At 34.1% G+C, this 10000-nt stretch overlaps 1 long non-coding RNA gene across 1 annotated transcript in view; it reads right to left on the bottom strand.

Annotated features, from left to right (window-relative positions):
* The window catches only part of LOC136848236 (uncharacterized), a 375132-nt gene that overhangs the window by 309524 nt on the left and 55608 nt on the right, over positions 1–10000 (bottom strand). The window contains exon 4 of the long non-coding RNA XR_010855981.1: positions 4625–4827. This is a non-coding gene — a long non-coding RNA (uncharacterized lncRNA). The remainder of the gene's footprint in view (positions 1–4624; positions 4828–10000) is intronic.

The following is a 10000-nucleotide window of genomic DNA, read 5'->3' as shown; positions in this document are numbered from 1 at the left end:
TGATGTGTAAGTATGAGCTTAAAATTTTCCAAAAAAGTTAACAATATGTTACTAACCTATGGATGGCCCAAGTTCAGTTACTTAAAATAAAAAAGATATCTAAATTCAGCTGAACGAAAATGTTCACATTACAAGTAATGTCTTAATTGTAGCACAACGGTTCTAAACGTAAATTCGAGAGCTTATTCCTTTGTTGTATTTCAGATTTTAGGAATTTCAGGAGTGCATGCATCAATAACTATTAGGAAACTGCTAACTTGTCAATACATCGCAGGTGATCATAAGGGAAGTTACAGTGTTCTTGGTTTGGGTCGACTCGATGAATATAAATGTGCATAAATCTCAAAGCTAATTATCTATCGTATTTTGCAATACATCTTCCACAAAAGGGATCTAGCATGATGTAAATACTACTGTACCAACAAAATATATTTCAAGTACCTTAGGTTTCGAGAAACTGAAAATGTATTGCGGAGTAAAAACATGAAAAATTTATGTTCCTTTAGGCTCCTCCACGTTTTACGGCACTGCACGGAATTTCCGGAATGCTCTATTTCTCATGAAATTCATCATAAAAGGAGACATCCCCTTGTATATTGCAAATAAAAAAGTCCATATTGCAGATTGCGAGGGTAGTAACGGACTTAAGCTGAAGTAATATGAAACAACGACAACAAAGTACTCTCCCAAATTCTGTTCTGAAGCAGAAGTTGGTCTCTGAAATTTGAGTCGATAAGAATTAAGTAACGTCTCTACGGATGATTCTGTCTCTAAGGAAGTCTTACGCATTCTTGAAGGAAGAGCAAAGCTATTTCAAAGACCTAACAAAGGCTAGGGACAAATCTGTATCAAAACCGAGAGGGTCATCGAATGACGAATGCTTTAAAACAGTTCACTACATTACCGTGAACGTTGTTTATTTTACAATTTGCAATTACTTATTTATTTATCGCTGTTGCCTACTGATAACATATCAAGTTCATATATATATATATATATGTATATATATATATATATATATATATATATATATATATATATATATATATATATATATATATATATATATATATATATATATATATATATATATATATATATATATATACATATACATATACATATATGTATGTATGTATGTATATATATATATATATATATATATATATATATATATATATATATATATATATATATATATATATATATATATATATATATTCATATTAAGCTTGAGCTTGATCACTCACAATTGTGTTGCGTATTCATACAAAGAATAACAGGACCTCATTTAAACAGGATCGCATCTATCGCAGATTTTACTCACTAAAATTACAAGCTTTCAGGACTAACGGCCCCCACTGTCCGATAGTCGTAAAATGCTACCAGACGATAGAGACAGTTAGTCCTTCAAAGCCTGCAAAATTTTGTGAATAAAATCTCCGCTAAATGAATGCTTTAAAAAGTTTACTACATTATCGTGAACGTTCTTTGTTTATTTTATGATTTGCAATTATTAACTGATTTATTGCTGTTGCCTATTGATAACATATCAAGTTTATATAGACACATTATATATATATATATATATATATATATATATATATATATATATATATATATGTGTGTGTGTGTGTGTGTGTGTGTGTGTGTGTGTGTTTAGTGTGAGAGAGAGAGAGAGAGAGAGAGAGAGAGAGAGAGAGAGAGAGAGAGAGAGAGAGAGAGAGAGAGAGAACGGTTCAGATACTTATGTCAACATTTCCTCAAATATGTCTGATGGCACTTTTACATATCAACAATATTTTTCAAAAATATATTGCAACATACTTTAATTTGTCCCCTTGAGCCTAGATTTCAAAATAAAACTTGTAAAGTTTTATACAATTCCCTTTGATGGATTTCCCGGAATTTAATGCTCCCAGTCAGAAAAATGATTTACAAAACTTAGGATTTCTTATATTATTACCACAAACGGACGACTGGGCACTTTACTCGCGAAGCTCCTAAACATCACGTTTTACTTAATATTTCCTACATTCAACACTTGTCCTTGAAGGGTTTACTAACCGCCAATAGAAGGTGGAGTAAATTGTGCAGCATCTACATTTCGAAATGAGTTCTGTTTTCATTCGAACACAGAGCTATAATTTCACGAGGCGTTGACTTCGAATTTCCATTTTTCTGGTTTTTGAATACATGTAGCAGTCAAATAGTTGTTACTCTCTCTAAGTTCTCATATTTAGGTCAGCGTGTTAAAAAGCTACACATCCCGAAGGAATATTATGCTCTTCGTTTCTAAAATAAAAAAAGTCAATGCTGGGGCTATTTCTTTATACATTAAATTACGTTTTTCTACACAGAAAAATATACTCAAGCGCAATTCATGAGTATTTTTCTAATGCTCTCCAATTCCCATTTCCTCCCGTATCCCTAAATTCCCTAATTTCCTCCTTACTCGAAATGATCCTAAAATTTTTTTAAGCAAAACTGAAGAATCATTTCCCTTCAGATGACTACATGGTAAAAAAAAAATAACATAAACATAATATTAACATACATAGCTGGAGGATAATGCACCGTTAAACATAGCATACTCTAGACTTGGCACCCGCCACCTTTAGTGAGCGAATCGTTTATATTTTGAATGCAAATCCTGAAACGTTCGAATTTCGCGCTAGAACGGAAACGTTTGTTTTAATTGTAAATCCCGCTGCAAAAGCGTAGGCTTCCACATTACAGCAAAAGCATTTGTAATTACTTCGGCACTTTTGGGGATAAGGACGAGAGCGATATAGAGAATGAGAATGGAGCATTATCTGAATGGAGAGAGAGAGAGAGAGAGAGAGAGAGAGAGAGAGAGAGAGAGAGAGAGAGAGAGAGAGAGAGAGAGAGTGGAGCATTATCTGAATGGAGAGTCGGAAAGAAGAGAGAGAGAGAGAGAGAGAGAGAGAGAGAGAGAGAGAGAGAGAGAGAGAGAGAGAGAGAGAGAGAGAATTGGGAGTGGATGGTGTGGAAGAGTTGGGGGGGGCAGAGTTAAGGAAGGGGGTAGGAGGCAGGGGAAGGCTTGGAAAGTTGCTGGAAAGTTAAAAATGTCTTTCAGTGCAGAGGGACGCGACAATAAACATGGGGTACACTGTTGCAAGGGTGGAGGGGGTGTGGGGGGAGGGGGCTTGAATGCATTCTAATGTCCTCATTCTGCCATGGGCACTTTCTCCTGCCAGATTGAAGCTTTCTTTTTTTTCAGAGTTTATACTGAAATTATCTCTCTATCTCGTGCTATAAGTAATTATTTTTGGTATTGTGGTAATGAGGGACGAGGTGGTAGCCCTCTCCCTCTCTCTTTAAAAAATTATCTTGGTATTGTGGTAATGAGACGCGAGTTGGTAACAAACGATATGAATGCTTTTATATTATTACTGTTATACTTATCTGATTTTTTCCTACTAATACTTTTCATGATAATAAAGGAGTACCTACATTACTATTACTTATTTTTAGCTAATCAAATACTAAGTTACATACGTATCTTTATGTAGATTTTTCAATAGATCACTTGAATAATGTTTAAAGAAAATTAAATGCTACAAAATTTTAATTACGACATCTAAATTACTGTATATTCGAGTACCGTTTACTAATAATAATAATAATACTAATAATAATAATAATAATGGATAACCTAATCTCCATTGACGTAAAAAACCTTAAACTAAAATCCACATGTACTTAAAAGCACTTGAAAGTAATCCTACTATTTACAACAACAATAATAATAATAATAATGGATAACTTGAATCACCGTTGACGTAAAATAAAATTAAATCTAAACCGGATATAATTAAAAAAAAAAACACTTAAAAGCAATCCATTATGAGTTTTGTTCTGCTGATCACTTACTGATGATGGAGTGACACCACGGTGCCATTGAATTCCCGTCCTGGGTTATGTTAACATAGGGACTAAAATGCTTTTAATCTATCTGTGTAATTGTTCAAGCTCTTCAAGGCGAATGTTAGGAATTGATTTAACTGGATTATTAATTTATGTTGTATAACGGCACTACAGTTATGATCATGGACGAATGAAAACGGAAAAACAATCAAAAACTATAAACATAAACACGAATGAAACAATTCGACACAGTAGATTTGTGAAAGGAAAAAGTTGATGACGATAACTGTGGAGTTAAATAAACATATAAACAAGAAAAAAAGAATGATAATATAATCCTGATTTCTGTTCATCATAAGGCATGCCACTACCAGGTTTTATCTTGTGACTAAAATTAATAGCCATAGATAAACAATTTTACCTGTTTGTTTACAATTTACGTCTGGATTAAAAAGATAAACGAGAGAAAAAAAGCGTGATTTATAATATATTCCTGAAAGCTGTTAATCACAGAACGTACCTTCTTCCGAGTTTACCTTGTTGCTAAAATTTACAACCGTAGATGAACAGTTTATCTATGTCTGTTTACAACTTACCTTTAGATCATGTTAGCTAAATATTCTTAAGAGCAATTACATCACTTGTTTACAGACGGAATGTTTATACAAACAGAGATCTGGACACCGAAGAAATAAATTTTTATGAAGAACAGATGACAGGAGATAATTCTTACCTTACTTGGGAAGGTCGAAGGATAATCTTCTTTTTCCTCATCTAGAGATGAGAAGAACACCGTGGAAGACATCAAGTTTCTCGCCTTGAATATTCCATGAAGGAATTTCGGATGCTGTTGGCAGGACACTCTCGAAAAGGTTATACCTTTTTTTTTTTTTTGCTTCTTAAGACATCATCGCTTCAGGCTTTAATGTTCTGAAACTGAATCAATGATATGTTTGAGACGTAAAAATAGTTCGTTTTATTGACATTTTGAGATTCTAGTTTCTCATTTATATGTATATATATAAATATATCTGTGTACATATACATTTATATATATATACTATATATATATATATATATATATATATATATATATATATATATATATATATATATATATCCAATAAAGCACGAAGGAACGCGTGCTTGAGAATATCACTAAGTCCACGTCGGCAGGTGAGTGAAAACCGGGACTTTGAAGAAGTACTTTCGTAGTTTATTCTACATTTTCAAGTTCACACTAAATACAAAAGAAGTTGACAGAGATTTATATACAAAAACAGAAGGTGGGGGCGGGGTTACAGTTTGTTAATCTGGGCAGCATGTTCTTTAAAAAAAAAAGACAAGGACAAAGGATCAAGAGATAATCCAGGCTGGAGATTAACATTCCTGGTGGAAGTAGCTTCAATGAAGACAGTCTCTAGCAGATTTCTTTTCCGATGGTCGTTGACTTTGTAGATAACCGTTGACTTATCCCAGTTCATCCCATGGCCTGTCTTAAGCCACTGATCCACAATGCCATTATGTGATAAGCCTCTTGAAATGGCATATTTGTGTTGGGAGCTTCTTATTTTCAGTCCTTTTTGATGTTTATATATATATATATATATATATATATATATATATATATATATATATATATATATATATATATATACTTTATATATATATATATATATATATATATATATATATATATATATATATATATATATATATATATATATATATATATACAATGACAAAACAAATTAGCAGAACTAGTTATATTTTATATATATATATATATATATATATATATATATATATATATATATATATATATATATATAACCCAACTAGTTCTGCTGTTTTATTTTCTTAACTCTGGCGACAATATGTTTCCCCAGTGAATTTAATAACACAACATTTCCTTCCTTTTGAACTCCCTTAGCGCAACATATTGCAGTAGCCTATATTGCTACCTCTGGACAGCGAGCATGCTTGTGAGCGCGCGTGTATGAGTGTATGTTTACAAGATAATCAGAAAAATAGATAAACAGACATGAAATGCCTCGACATCATGAAAAATCCACACACACACACACGCAAATTCCACTTTCAGAGGATGAATGGTAGCCAATATTCATTCTTCTTTGCTGTCCAGAGCCATGCACCGACATCACTTTTCCATACACACAAACACACACACACAGACTCATAGATATGCCCCGGTATCACTTTTCCACACACACACATTCATAGCTATGACCCGGTATCACTTTTACATACACACACACTCATAGCTATGGCCCGGTATCACTTTTCCATACACACGCTCACACACTCCTAGCTATGCCCGGTATCACTTTTCCATACACTCTCACACACACACAAACACATCCATAGCTATAGCTGTGCCCAGGTATCACTTTTCTATACATTCACACACACACACACACTCATAGCTATGACCCAGTGTCACTTTTCCATACACACACACACACACACGCACACACACACCTATGCCCCGGTATCACTTTTTAATACGCACACACACACACACACACACACACACACTCACACATTCATAGCTATAGCTATGTCCAGGTATCACTTTCCTATACATACACACACATACACAATTTAATTTATTTTTCTTAAAACCTCAATGAAAACACGATTAAATCCTCCAAGAGAAACCACTCGCTCTCTGTAGATGCGTAAACGTGAAACAGGAAATGGAAGCCATTGTAAATGTATTCTCGACTATTTAGGGAAAACAAACATTGCCGAAATGCAACGGAGAAAATCCGCCTTTGGCAAACATACCACGAAATGGTCTAGTTTTTTTTTTTTTCTTTTTTTTAATGCTGCTTGCGCCCTACTCAGTCCTGATAGCCTGTTCCATTTCCATTGCATCAGTAAGTGGAGACAAAATCTCGGGATGGAATGGAATGGAATATAGAGTTCAGGTCAAAGGCCAAGCACTGGGACCTATGAGGTTGTTCAGAGCTAGAAAGGAAATTGAGAGTAGGTAGGTTTGAAAGGTGTAACAGGAGGAGTACCTCTCAGTTGCACTATGAAATAATTGTTAGGAGACGGTGGATAGCAAGATGGAAGAAAGATAATATGAATGGAGGTAAAGTAAAAGGAATGAAAGGGGTTGCAGCTAGGGGCCGAAGAGAAGGTGCAAAGATTACCTTTAGTAATGCCTACAGTGCACCCCGTGAGGTGCTCTGACGGCACTTTCCCCCGCCTACGGGGAAAAAATTTCGGGAGTAATGCTGAAATAAAAGATTTTAAAAAATCTTATTTATGCTTGCGAGGTTTTTTAAATATGAGTAAATAAATATTCGGTTATTAGAAGCAGTATGATTTATGGAAATAAAATTATGGAATTACATATTGGGAATTAAAAGGGAGAGGAAAACGTGTTATCCTTTAATATTTTCAAAGTTTTGTGTTTTCATGGAAAAACAGTATCCCGGAAAAATTATAGGGTATTAATGGATTAAAACCTGGCTTTTAAAGATAATGACTAATACAATCGAATGTAAATTTACTCCAGTTTTGAAATAAAAAAACTCATTTTCGATCTGCATTTTGTATTTTTAAAAATTCGATATCTTGAATTGTGATTTTCATTAATCATCAAAATACAAAGAATGTGGTTGGTTCAAATATATTTTTTGGTGAGAAATCAAATTTGAAATCTATCATTCTCTAAGTTAACGAAAATCATGCGCTACACAAATAATGTATGGAGAGTGGTTTGACTGTTTTCCAATCAGGCACTTCTTGTACTTTCTGAAAAATCGAAGACTTGCTTACAACGACTCTAGTTACCTTATACCAGTGGAAAATAAATGAGCCACGCAATAGCTTCAGAATAGAAAGACTTCCTCAAACGTGTGGCGATTATTTCCTTCCCTTATATCTTAAAGACATAATCGTCAACGTCTCTCTCTCTCTCTCTCTCTCTCTCTCTCTCTCTCTCTCTCTCTCTCTCTCTCTCTCTCTCTCTCTCTCTCCTAATGAAAACCAGAGAAGCATGTTCGTACTTATAAGTATAGAATTTAAACTGAGAAATAATCTCCGAAATCACTTGTGAGTAAGCATATCTATCTGACTGTCCGTCTAAGAATATATCTTTATAGAATAAATATCTAATTAATTGTATTTCCAAGCGTTTCAGGGTCACAATAGTATCGCAGTTTTGGTAGGAAACAGTTTAAAGCCCTGAAAACATTTACGACTAGGTAATCTTTAAAACTTCAATTGCAGTCGACATAACACTGACCCTGGGATACAGGGAAGTTCCTTGGCGTTAAACTGCTGCTTATTAATCTTATTAACATTCCTTTATTATTCATTCCCTAGCTAAAGAAGAAGTTCAAGTAAATAAAAATAGGAGAAAAATGGGCAGTGTTAACGTTACATTCACCAAGAAAAATTCGTCACTGCATCTCATCTTAAAACACAGCAGTTCGGTTACAGTGAATCAACGTCAAATTTCTTTTTAGTATTACCCAAACAGAATCAAGTGCATTAACAGTACATCAAATAGTGAAAAATATGAAAATAATTATTATTCAAAAAGCAGACAAAGTCTTGGCAAAACCAATAAGAGAATTTTCATTTGCTTCTCTTTTAGACTTTCCATTTACTGCTAGACGTGAAGACCGATTTCAGTGGAACTCTGAGACTTGCGTCAGATTGTCAATAGCATGGCAGAACGGTTTTTCCTCTCTCTCTCTCTCTGTCTCTCTCTCTCTCTCTCTCTCTGTCTCTCTCTCTCTCTCTCTCTCTCTCTCTCTCTCTCTCTCTCTCTGACAATTCAATTTGCCTGGCGCAAAGGGTATCTCTGAAAATACTTTGATATTTTTCAACCACTCCTCAGAAGGAAGTCTAATATAGACGTGTTTTTACAGCGTGCAGCTAAATTAATATTTCCCCAGGATAACTCCCAGGGTCATTTTTTCGCTTATTGCACAAACAGGTTAAAATTAGATACGTCTGGATATGCATGTACGCTCCAAGAAGAGGTCCATTGGAGCATATTCTAACTAAAGCATCTTTCACTTACTTATGTGGAATACAACTGAATGGCAAATCTTCTTGTCTAAGGAGATTACCAGTATTATATTCATAGTAGCACGAATACGTGGAATGCGTGGTACATGTTTTCGATAATAGGCAAAAGAGAGAAAGAGATACGTGGCCCATAATATCTAGAATGAGAATAAAACGTTTAAAAAACAGAGAGTACAATTCATGGAGAATTTCTCTTAGAATTCATTCAAAAGAGTGTTTCATAGCCACATAGAAGACTTGCGAACTTAGAGTGAATGAATCACTTTAAAATGTAGCATGTTTTATTGCTGATTAATTAGATATTATCCAATTGAAAATGAGTTTGTTTTCCATGATTTTTGTGTAGAATGATAATAGGAATTTTAAGCACATTATTGAGATCATGGGGCACTGAGGGTCCAAATTGCAAAACGGTCCAGTTACACCAGTCGAATATTATATATATATATATATATATATATATATATATATATATATATATATATATATATATATATATATATATCAGTTCAGGAGGTTAATATAAACGCTTCTGAAGATTCCCGTTACGCTGGTTATGTTAAGGTTGCAAGAATACCAATTATTCCTAAACTGCCGATGCGCGGGTATATTGCTTCTAGGGCGATTAAAATTCAAGAACGAACTGAAAAATTGGAATCCTCTTTCAAACAGTCAAAATTGCATCTAATGGGATATCAATTTCGTAATGCAGGGACACAAAAGACGTCTGTTATATAAATGAACCCACGCTTTTCTTTTCTTTTTTTTTATGAACAAAGACACGAATGTCACAGTGTTCTAAAAATGGGGCATATCCTGCTTTTCCCTTTTCCCAATCACATCCAGCTTACTGTCGGAAAATGTTAGTATAATTGGCATCATTTGCTTTACTCCTCACTCCCGACGTGACGGACGGCCCTTAGAAAATGTGGGTAGGGAGGGAGAAAGGAATTACATGCAAAGCTGAGAAAATTAATTACGAATAAAAATATAGGAAAGTACAATAATAAGCCTTGATAACTGGTGTTATTAC

The sequence above is a fragment of the Macrobrachium rosenbergii genome, chromosome 18 (genome assembly GCF_040412425.1).
Source record: "Macrobrachium rosenbergii isolate ZJJX-2024 chromosome 18, ASM4041242v1, whole genome shotgun sequence".
NCBI lineage: Eukaryota > Metazoa > Arthropoda > Malacostraca > Decapoda > Palaemonidae > Macrobrachium > Macrobrachium rosenbergii.
This window is presented reverse-complemented; position numbering and strand designations above follow the sequence as displayed.